This window comes from Sinocyclocheilus anshuiensis, unplaced genomic scaffold (assembly GCF_001515605.1).
Source record: "Sinocyclocheilus anshuiensis isolate Anshui unplaced genomic scaffold, SAMN03320099.WGS_v1.1 scaffold1254, whole genome shotgun sequence".
In the NCBI taxonomy this organism is placed as follows: Eukaryota; Metazoa; Chordata; class Actinopteri; order Cypriniformes; family Cyprinidae; genus Sinocyclocheilus; species Sinocyclocheilus anshuiensis.
This window is the reverse complement of record NW_015557130.1, coordinates 370,894-382,843: the sequence shown is the minus strand read 5'-3', so window position 1 is coordinate 382,843 and position 11,950 is coordinate 370,894. Positions and strand designations below refer to the sequence as shown.

Sequence of the window (11,950 nt, the reverse complement as noted above, 5' to 3'; positions counted from 1 at the left end):
ACACAACAGCGACCACAGCACTTTCATAAGGGCTATTCTAACACAATCTAGCGTCTTGAGTGCAATACTAATATCCTTCACACATTACCCAGCTGAAATAACATTTCACCTCATTCAGACTAGCATATCTCGCTCTTTTCACACTTCGTACAATGCCTTCATTTGACTGCTTGTTTTATACCTACACTTCTACCCAAAAGATGGGACATTTATATGTAATAGGTAGACCACTGAAGAAATTAAATTACGCCAGCAATTAACTCCAGTCTGAAAGACAGAAGACATTTATATGCTACTCATTTTATTCATTTAATTTCAGCCACTTTAACGTCTATTTATCCATCAATGATCAGTTATTTTCTGCGTCTTCATGCGCTCATGAGGATCTGTATTCTTCTCTAATGATGCTCTCTCTCTCAGAGGAGCATCAGTGTTTCTCAGCATTAAGCCAATGCTGTCAGCGATCATATGCTCGCGGTGAAGCCGTCGGAACTCACCTGGCTCGGTCCTCGGGGCTCTGGCGCGTGGAGTTTGCTGAGAGTAGACTGAAGTGACTGAGGTTTTTCCATTGCGTCTCTTATATGTTACCCCGAGGGGGAAAGCAAGCAGCTCTCACTGCACATGGCGAAGTTTTCATTCATTCATTCTCCTTCATCTGTGAGCAGTGTGAAGTACGCCCTCCCTCCTAAAACACCTCCAGAGAGCAGGCGCTTAACGCGCTAAGATTTATGTGCCAGTCACGCGATGATTTTCATGAACAATTACATACACAACTTTCGCTTGAGATTGTTCGTATCTCTAGCAAAAGTCGCGATGCTCCGAACAGGTAACTATAGCAACAGTGGTTGCGATTTTATCGGGCGGCACATTTACTAAATTACTTACTTGTCCCCGTCATGTTTCTTATTATATTGGGTAATACATTAAAATCACACAGATACTTTAATCGCACATGTTGTGTTTTCAGTGTGTGTTTTTTTCTTTCCAGCTTGGGTTACTGCCGTTTTTAACAGGTAAAACATTCTAACATTTAGGAGTCAATTTAAAGGTTTTTCCCCTTAACCCCTGCTGGTAGATGCCATAAATACTGCATTAAAGGGGTCATATGATGCGATTTCAATTGTTCCTTTCTCTTTGCTGGCCAATCACAGCACACCTCGCTTTTCAGACCGATGAGCTTTGTAAAAATCGACGCGTTTCAGAAAGGCGGGGCATAGAGGAGAAACAATAATGTACAGTATGTGGAAAATAATGTGTTTTTTTAACTTTAAACCGCATAAACACATTTCATTACACCAAATACACAAAATAATGTTCTTTTTTAGCAACATCATATGACCCCTTTAAGAGAGCAAAATCATCTTTCTCCACTGATGGCCATTCAAAAACAGCTAACTATTTTTTTTTTTCCAAGCAACATATACATTGGAAGTATTTAATGTTTAAGTATATCATTCATGTTTTACCAGGGAATACTTATTTTGGAGGCTCTAAAAGCAAAAGTATTTATTTATTTACTTCTTTTTTACCTTGAAATATCAGTTTCAATATCATTCTGATGGTACACTTTTAATAAGGCGAATGGTCTGTGGTGGGAGTTTGGTGAGCGGGTCTGAAATTCCATGATAAGGCCGGATTGCTTTACGGCAGCAACAAATACTGTAATTGCAAAAGTGGTATATTTGCGACAGTGAATTCCTCTCAATTAACTGAAGGGGGCTCCACAGTCAAAAAAACACACACACACACAACTGCATACAGTTGCTTTAAAGGTGTCAACATTTTTTTTTTCTCTGTTGCTGTCACATGACACATAGTGTCTTTATTGCATTTTCATCTTAATATCAGTTTTCATCAAGTTAGTCTTTTGCAAAATCCTTTTAACATCCAAAAAGTTTTTATTGATATCATCCTCCAGGAAGGGGCATCACGTATTGGAGGGAAATCAGCATCACAAACATCAGTATATTATCAATGGCTCTGATGAATTCTGAGAGGTGTTGCTGCTGTTAGGCTGGCCACACACTTGATTTGCACCCCCGATTTGGCCCAATTCGAGGCTTGTCGCAAATGACATTTGTCCAAAAAGTCCTCTATTGTGTGGTGTTCTTACAATTATTTAAACTGCTCCAGATCGAGACGGAGCGTCCCCAAACTCAAATCATAATATCAATCATGAAAGAAACTGCCCTTGAGTCTTTGGTCTCCACCAGTGAAGATTTGGAAATCCTCTAGTGCAGGGATCCTCAAATCTGGCCCACGAGATCCACTTTCCTGCAGAGTTTAGCTCTAACCCTAATCAAACACACCTGAGCAAGCTAATCAATGTCTTCAGGATCATTAGAAAATCACAGGTAGGTGAGTTTGATCAGGGTTGGAGCTAAACTCTGTAGCGCATTGGCCCTCCAGGGCAAGATTTGAGGAACCCTGCTCTAGTGTGTCCTAGGCCTTAGTTGGTTTGTATCACTCCAAAACATTGATCCTGTTTGCAACAAATCAGTTTGATAATATCAGCATTTTTAGAAAAATGCATAAAATATGAAAATGAACAGAAGGCTGATGTCCTCATGTAAGCAAACCACAATTCGCTAAACAACAACTACTTTTGGCTCTTTATCAACATACTGTTCATATCCATGCCATTGTGTCAAACTACTGCATGGCATTCACGACCCACGAAACACCGGTTACAGTGGACAAAGCATAAGACATGCTGAACAATCAGTACAAAAACAATTCTATATTAAGAGTTGAATGCTGAGTAATGTAACGGCGGAGTTAATGAGCAGGTCGAGGTCTGTGGCGTCAGTACGCTCTCGATCCGTCATGCTCTCACTGGAATAGCCAAGTATGTTTAATAACTGGCAGTTGTGTGTTTAATAATTAGAGCTTCCTGAACCATTGCATTGACCGTTGATTGAGCAACCGTGCTTTAATGTCTTTCAGTGAGTCTCCAGACTGCTTTGAACCATTTTGAACTTGACATGGTGTCTTAAAACTGCAGCGTTCACGGTGTGAGATGCTGAAAAACATGAAGATCTGGAGCTGCTGCTGCTGTACAATGATGTCTCTCAGCTGCCACCAATCTCACTGATCTAAATCATGCTTGAATTTCATTTTTAATTGTGTTGAGCAACCGCTCTAAGAAATGTGCTTCTTTCCCACTGATGATTTTCCAATTGTGCTCACATGTTGAGTCATGTTTGGAATATTCTGTCATGACTTCTGCAGTTCTCACCACTAATACACCTGCAATCTGCCTATCATGATTGTCTATGGGTCAGATTTACGAAAAGCTCACACCAGTGCAAACCACTTTTTGCATTAAAAGACGGTCAGGATTTACTAAAGAGCATGCAGTGAAAAATCAGCAATGAAAAGGAGTGGACAGTTAGTTTTGTGACTGATCTTATTCCATCTGCATTGGTAGGAGTTTCACTTTCAGATGCACAATTTATGAGAGGAGAGTATTTAAATTAATCATGCAATGTGATTTACTGAAGTTTTCAATAGTCAATTTACTGGTATTTGCATGATTCTTTAATACCCATAAAGCATGTCTTCTGTGTCTATGATGTTAGTCGATCGCCTGCACCTGATTATCATGCTAATTTGCGCTGCTCTTGATAGATTGCGTCAGTTTTTATGCAAATGATCTGGCTGTATCGGTGTTCTTTAATTTGCTCATTGTCAGCAGATCACTGACTTGAAAACTCCCAGTGTTTAGCAAATCTGGCCCTATAACTATTACCATATGACAAACAGTGAATATGACTGATTGCAAAGTCAATTTAAAAATACAATTAAAATGTGTGTGCCTAGAGGTAAAAAAAAAAATCCACATGAATGCGTCACTTGCATGCTTGACAATGTGTTCTGGGTTCTGCATAAGGTAAGCTGGATCACCATTATCTGTGATCTGCTGTGGAACACCAAATTACGCAGCACTGCGCTTACAGTGGAAGTCACTCCAGAGATGTTAATGGCAGAAATGTGGTTACACACATTTATATTAATTCCTCCATAAAACTGTGCTTGAACTATGAATCAGTCTGTATTTGAAGCAAAGGATTTAGAGGACACATGAAGATGTTGCGGGTCCATGCGGGAGTCTCTCAGTAGTTTCATTATTAGTGCTAGCTGAGCAGAGAGAGTATAGCAGATGGCGGACTGGCCGCTCTGTGCTCCTCCTGTGACTTCAGAGAGAGCAGACAGATGCTGAAGGTTTGTTTAATATTCACTCAGCCACAGAGGGAGCAAAAGACCAAGTCACTGCGATTCAGTGTCTTACATCATGCGCGCTGCAGTTTTAACACAGTGTGAACAGAACTTCTTCACGTCGATTCCCATTAAAATGACTGGATGAAAGGATTTGACTCGCATAATTTGACAGAGAAATGATGATCATTTGACCACACCTTAAAGGGATGTCACATTATTTCCGTTTTGGACTTTTATGTTGTTGTTATTTTGCTCTTATCTTGTAGTCTTTGTAGTTTCTTTAGCTGTGTCTGAAATCGCTCACTCATTCACTAATACCTATATAGTGTATGGCAGTTGAGTGCACTATATCAGAAAGGAGCGAAGGAAACGAAGTGAGTGAATTAGACTAAAACATCAAAATCAACTGCGGGCGGCAGATCCTTCTCCTATTTAGCGCCCAAACTCTGGAATAACCTACCTAACACTGTTCGGGAGGCAGACACACTGTCAGTTTAAATCTAGATTAAAGACCCATCTCTTTAACCTGGCTTACACATAACCACACTAACACATTTCTAATATTCAAATCGGTTAAAGGATTTTTAGGCTGCATTAATTAGGTCAACCAGAACCGGGCTGGCCCCCCGACTGAGCCTGGTTTCTCCCAAGGTTTTTTCTCCATTCTGTCACCGATGGAGTTTTGGTTCCTTGCCGCTGTCGCCTCTGGCTTGCTTAGTTGGGGACACTTCATTCCCAGCGATATCGTCGACTTGATTGCACAGATACTATTTAAACTGAACTGAGCTGGATGATGGCATCACTGAATTCAATGATGAACTGCCTTTAACTGAAAATTGAGTGTTTACTATTGTCCTTTTGCATTAATGACACACTATTTTCCTAATTAATGCTGTACAGTTGCTTTGACACAATCTGTATCGTTAAAAGCGCTATATTGAATTCAGATGCTGAGGTAAAATGGCACATCGGAGAGCTGGAGCTGTCACACAAACATCGTTGTCACACCTGTACTTTTATCTTGTGTACCTTGTTTTATAAAATAATATTAACAACACTCACAATGACTTTATATTGTAATCATACATACCTCTGTCCCAGCTTTGTGGTTTCATCGATGGTATATTATTCATTTGGTTTTGTAATGCTTATTTTGTTCATAATCCTTAAATACTATTAAAATACTGGCAACAAAAATAAACATATTAACATCTGCTGATAATTGTATGCATTTATTATTTTTAGTATCTTGAAACTCTCCCGAGCAGCGTTTTGCGCTCAGATAAAATGACAATGCCCAGGTGACTGTTCATTTTACATTAGGACGAATACGCTACCTACAGGTGATTATCGAAAATTTTATAATCATCCCCCTCAGTAAATTAGTAAAACATTTAACCGAGTTAATGCTAATAATGTATTTTAATATTAATAATGCATGAAATAAATGTTAAAGCAGAAATAAGAAAGATGCAAACTGAAGAATTCGGACAGCACTACAAAATGAACGACAGCCGATATAGTGCACTATATAGGGAATAGGGAGCGGTTTGGGACACAGCTTTTGATTACTGGTTCCTTGGATTATTTCCTATTTCCTGTGTTTGGTTTTTGATTCCTTGGTTACTTACTGTGTTGTTGTTTGTTTCCATGGTGTCTGATTTAGTTCACCCGAGTCTCGTTTATTTCCCATGTTTTTCCATAAAGCCGTAATGTTTCTCGTGTTCTTTGTTAGGTCTTGTCCTTTGTTGGACCTATAGTCTGTGTTCTTTGTTTTCAGTTTTCGGAGATACTTCGTATTGTTTTGTACTTTATCTTATTTTCTAATAAATCATCTGCACCAGGGGCTGGTTGCATGAACTGCTTAGACTAGCCTTAATAACCTAGTCTTTTTTTTTGTTTTTTTCTTCCAAAAATGGTCATAACTTTAAGTAAAAAACAAAAAAAAAAACAAAAAGGTAGATTGGTCTAATTTGGATCTGAAAAGTAAGACTGATAACCCCTTGGCTAACTGCTAGTTGGTCAAAGTATTAACACAGTGGCTGTGTTCATGCAACTGACCCCGGGATCTGACTTTCCTTTGTTTCCAAGTTCACCTGCATTACAGGAGAGTTCTGTCGTCATTTACTCACCCTCATGTCATTCCAAACCCATACGACTTTTGTTCAACTTCAAAACACAAATAAAGATATTTACGGACATACATTTCAAATACATATTTTAGCACATCAAATATGGTCAACAGAAGTTCAAATGAAGCTTTAGATTAATTTGGATTACTTTTAACATGCCTTTATAAACTTTTTGAAGCATCAATGTTATGGTTCCATATTCTTTCAATGGAGGGACAGAAATCGCATTAATTCCATTAAAATATCTTCATTCGTAATTTGATGAATGAGAGTCTTATGGGTTTGGAACAGCATTATCAGTACCACTGATTATGACAGTATTCTATTAAGAAATATTTCTATAGCATCTGATCTCAGTGTAAACGCACACTGCATGGATACATGCTATTCTGAAGATGATAAAGGAATAATTCAAAGGTTTTATTTGCACCTCAAGGTTTATTCAAAGCTTCCCCACAAGTTCATAGAGTACAGCTCCAGTTACAATCTTCACTTGCTCCCATCTAACGAGTCGATCAACACACATGACGAGATCTGCGTTATCTGACCTTTCCCTTTTCCATGACAAACACCAAACCCATGGTGACGAACAGACGCGAGGAGGATCTGCTTAGGCTTCTGCTGTTGTAGGAAGAACTTTCACCAAGAGGGTCTTGGTGTTCAGAATGTGGACGCCTCCAGCTCTGAAACACAACCATAATCAATCAGACACGGACAACAACTCAACATTACTACGGATTACTCTTTTATGAGACACAGAATCACACACTGGATTTGTACGATGGTCTGAAGTGAATGTGAGCTACTGTATGCTATCTTCCTCTGTACGTCTGACAGCAGAGGCCTCTGGGATATGACCCACTTTCTTTAAGACACCAACAAACAAACAAACTCTTTTCTGATCTGCTGGGCTTCAGACAAACAGCACGAGTCTGATGTTTGAAGGAGAAAAGGGTTGTGTCTCTGAGATGAGGAGAAATGGGCACCGTGTCTTTCATTTCCAGACGTTTTACTGTGGAAGAAGATGAGGAACTGAAGCCACAGGAAGCCTGCACTTGGCAGGGAATTTTTCTGTAGCTGAAATCACACTAAAAAGAAAAGGTTTTTTTTGTTTTGTTTTTTCCCCAGACGGGTTCAGCTAATGTACCACCAAAAAAAGGTAACTAGCTGTTTTATCTGTAATGCGGGACTTCCATTGATTCAGAGTGTGTCGTCCTGCAGTGTTTGTGCTCCAGACATGAATGATTCCTCAGATCATGTGTGCTGTTGCTTTACTAAGTGATCAGATGCACCATCTTGACATGCTGGACCAGAAAACAACTGAAAAAAAAATGCCAAGAACGCACACTGAAGGAGGAACTCGAGCCACATCTACAGACCACAGAGGCTCTTTTCACACCAGAACACCTTAGAATTGTGTCGCAGGAGCTTTGCACAGACAAACACCACTCAAGTTTTCCTCATGAATGCTCAGATCTCATCAGTTCCTGTCGTTTTTATTGTGACGTAACCCTGAGAGTTTCATTAGAGCGCTGTAGTAAATGTGGTGCTGCTTCTCACTTCTCACGCTGTCTGCGACCGAAAGCTTAAGGCTGGGACACACAAAGCCGACTTCAAAGTACTAGGGGCGATGAAAGCCGACGGTGTAGTCGCCTCACATCGGCGGCGTCTGGAGCAAAAAGCTGCACTTCAACACACCGCTCAGACTACAGCCGACTGCAGACTAGCTCGTGCGTGAGAGGAATGAACTCTCTATATCAGCAGCTATCAATAGTACATATTCATTCAAAAGGAGAAACCTAAACAAGAATATAAGAGCTATACGCAGATATATGGAACATAAACAAAGCAGCGCTTGCTTACCAATTTGAATATCAGTTATGTTGAAAACTTTCTTCTGTTTAAGCAGCTCATGTTGTTATGAAAATATAACGTAACATTAGAACTGGCTTCTGTCTGTGCGGCCTTCATTTACGTGCTCGTTCTCATCACTTTGGCTTTTATTCTCAGGCACTGATGGCTTGGTGTGTCCCAGCCTTTAGACTGCCTTCTCCAAATAATAACACCCATCATGTGTGAACTGAGCTAGATAGTCGTTTTCAAGCCGAGGCATTTCTTTGAGACTCAAAACAGATGGAACTAGATGGCACAATTATGACAAAAACCAATTATTTTACAATTATTAATACTTTCTATTAGGGCTGGACGATATGGCCAAAATGTATATCACGATATATTTCTTAATTTCGGTCGATACGATATAATTCCGATATCGATATGAACACTATTTATCTGAAATAAAAATCTTTTGTTTTTTTACTTTAGGTAATAATAGTGTAAATAATGTTCAGTTTCTTGCACAGACTGATCGTTTCGCTTCATAAGACCTCAATATATCGTCAGGAGCTGCTGACTTGCATTTCATGAATCACCAAGGACCACAATTTCAGCTAAAAATCTTCTTTATTGTTCTACCCAGTGTTATACGTGTTATGCATAACGTTTATGCTGTACAAAGGCTGAATTATATGAACAACTCTACCAACCTGGTATTGATTTAATATCATAAAGATGTTGGTATCAGAGCATCAGCAGAAGAACAAACGGCGCAGTATCAGCCTGAGAGTGCATCAGAATCTGTGCATCTCTACACACACTCAGACCGATCCCGGAGTTCAGCATGCATCAGTGTCACCTGCGTTTTCTCCTGGACGATCACACTGGCATTCTGGGACACTGGATAGGGCTTGAGAGGAGCTTTAGTCGTGGCAAAGATGAAGTCCGTGTGTGCTTGGATGACTTTATCCAGGTATTCCCCCGCCGGCTGACTGCTGTAATACACCGTGATCTCACCCGACGGGACCAGATGACCCTGAGACCACACGTTTGACACATTAAAGACACATATGCAGGAATACAGTCACCCAACCAAACACACACACACTTGATATTATTAAACATTACAGGCACAAATCTCATGCTTTCAAATGTGAGACCTAATCGATAAATCTAACAGACTATAATATACAAGTGATCTTCGTGATTTGACCCCGTCTCTACTATTTGATTTCTGTTTTCTCTGTGAATATGCTGTATTTTCAGCATCATTGCTCCAGTCTTCAGTGTCACATGATCTTCAGAAATCATTCTAATATGCTGATTTGCTGCTCAACACACATTTCTGATTATTATCAGTGTTTTGACACATTTTGACCGGTTTAATGCATCCTTGATGAATAAAAGTGTTAATTTCTTACCCAAACATTTGATGATTTTAATGATGTTGCTAGAACATGAAGTGTTGCCGGAAATTAATGATACTAGAAAATTATGCTAACAGGGTTGCAAAAGAATAATTGCTCAAAAACTATTTAGTTTGAACACTTGATGATCGCCGCTTTTCTGAAAGATCCTTTGACTGATCATTTATTATCCTCGAGTCTCTCGGCTCATTTAATCTGCCTTCAATTTAAAGAGTAAAAAACAGATGTGTACTGGGAAATGGCAGCAGATGCTGTGACAAAACAAATGGGCTTGTTGTGGAAAACATGGGCTTGGACATGCGGTAGCTTTGAACAGCGAGGAGGAAAAACCCCACACAATGAGCCTCGCTCACTCCTGCCCCCGGTTACACCTCTCATCTCAGCAAACGCTGAGAAATTAATTCCCTCCCGTGGAAAATCTCCTCTGATTTTTTCAGACTTTCAATAAGAGAGGAATTCGGGCCTGGCAGGCGTCCCGTGCCCTTCCCCCTCACATATAGAGCCCAGTGGAAAAACGCTTGTTTATTAAGAAAAAAGAGGGCGAAGAAAGGCGAGGGAAGGAAATCTGTCTTACTTTACTGATTTCCACACAACTTCAAAGTGCTGTTTGTCTTCAAGTGCCCTCTGGGTAATTAAGCGTTATTAAGGCAGCGCTGTAAGACCGAACAGTCGCTCAACGCAAGCAGAACTCTGGGGTGGAAAGATCCTCCAAACAGCATCTGTCATAAGCCTGGGAAAAAAACAAGAGAGCCGGAGACGCCAGCTGCTCTTATTCACAAAACACACGGCCAAAATAAGACTTCAACCTTCACCCCAATAATACTGTGAAATATTTGTACTATTTAAAATATATTATATATATATATATATTATATTATATATGTTATAAAGCGGAGAGTTCCGGTGCTTGATTCTGATTGGCTGAGCCGCGTTCGAAGCTGTTGTAAATTACTCTACAAAGTAACACACACCTTTGTTTACTTCTGTGTGTTGCTCGGCAACCACTTTGTAGCAACCACAACTGTTTCTGAGGAGCTACATTGTTTGGTGGAAGAATACTGTTTTTATTAATATCATTACACTTTATTTGCTCTGTTTTATTCTGTGAAACCGTACTACGTATATGGAATAACTGTTTTATAAAAACAGTTTATAAAAGCTAAGGGGGTTTTACAACACTCCTTAGCTGTTATAAATTCACTGTAAACCACGGCTTCTTGGGGCTTTATTTTCTAAATGAATATATTGTAAAATATAATTGATTTCTGTGATCAAATCTGAATTTTCAGCATCATTACTCCAGTCTTCTGTGTCACATGATCTTCAGAAATCATAATAATCATACTTTGATTCATCAATGATGCATTAAACTGATCAAAAGTGACAGTAAAGAGATTTATAATGTAACAATGATTTATATTTCAAATAATTGCTGTTCTTTTGAACTTTCTATTCCTCAAAGAAACCTGAAAAATAAAATGCATCACAGTTTCCAGAAAAATAAACCGTGTTCAACATTGCTAATAATCAGAAATGTTTCTTGAGCAGCAAATCAGCATATTATACTGATTTCTGAAGATCATGTGACACTGAAGACTGGAGTAATGATGCTGAAAATACAGCTGCGCATCACAGAAATAAATTACAGTTTAACAGATATTCACATAGAACACAGCTATTCTAAATTGAAATATTTCACTAATATTTTACTGTATTGTAGATCATTTAAACGCAGCCTTGCTGAGCAGAAGAGACTCTTTCAGAAGCATGAAAGCATCATGAACTCTTGAGCTGTACTGGACTTCGGCAGGTTTGCTGCAGATCATCACCTTCTTGCGTAGTTTCTGGATGCGGTTGATGACCTCGCGGGCCACACCTTCATCCACCATGGACTGATCCGGGGTGACGTCGAGAAGAACCAGCACCTGTGAGAACAGACACGGCCGTTCAGATCAGGTCACTGCAGGAGCGCGTGGACGGAGACTGAGAGAGAGCATAGCGAGCACCTGAGTGTCTGAGTGCGCCTCATACTGCGATGGCGTTCCTGAAGTCTGATCGAAGCTGTACATCAGACGCAGGTCGTCCTCATGCAGCTCGTGACCGTCCACAACTACAGACCCTGCAGAGGAGACACCTGAGATGAGACGGGCTCACACACAGGACCAGACAGCGGCTCTCAACCTCTCCCACTCCAAAGATATGAGCAAAGATATTTCTGATACTTCTGCCACACACACACACACACTCTCACACACACACACACACACACACACACACACGCACATACACATACACGCCCACACCCAAACACGCATGCACACACAAACACGCACG

General features: G+C 40.0%; 1 pseudogene; it reads right to left on the bottom strand.

The window, feature by feature from the left end:
• Window positions 1-6,785: 6,785 nt before the first annotated feature.
• The window catches only part of LOC107677939 (isoleucine--tRNA ligase, cytoplasmic-like), a 75,890-nt pseudogene continuing 70,725 nt past the window's right edge, over window positions 6,786-11,950 (bottom strand).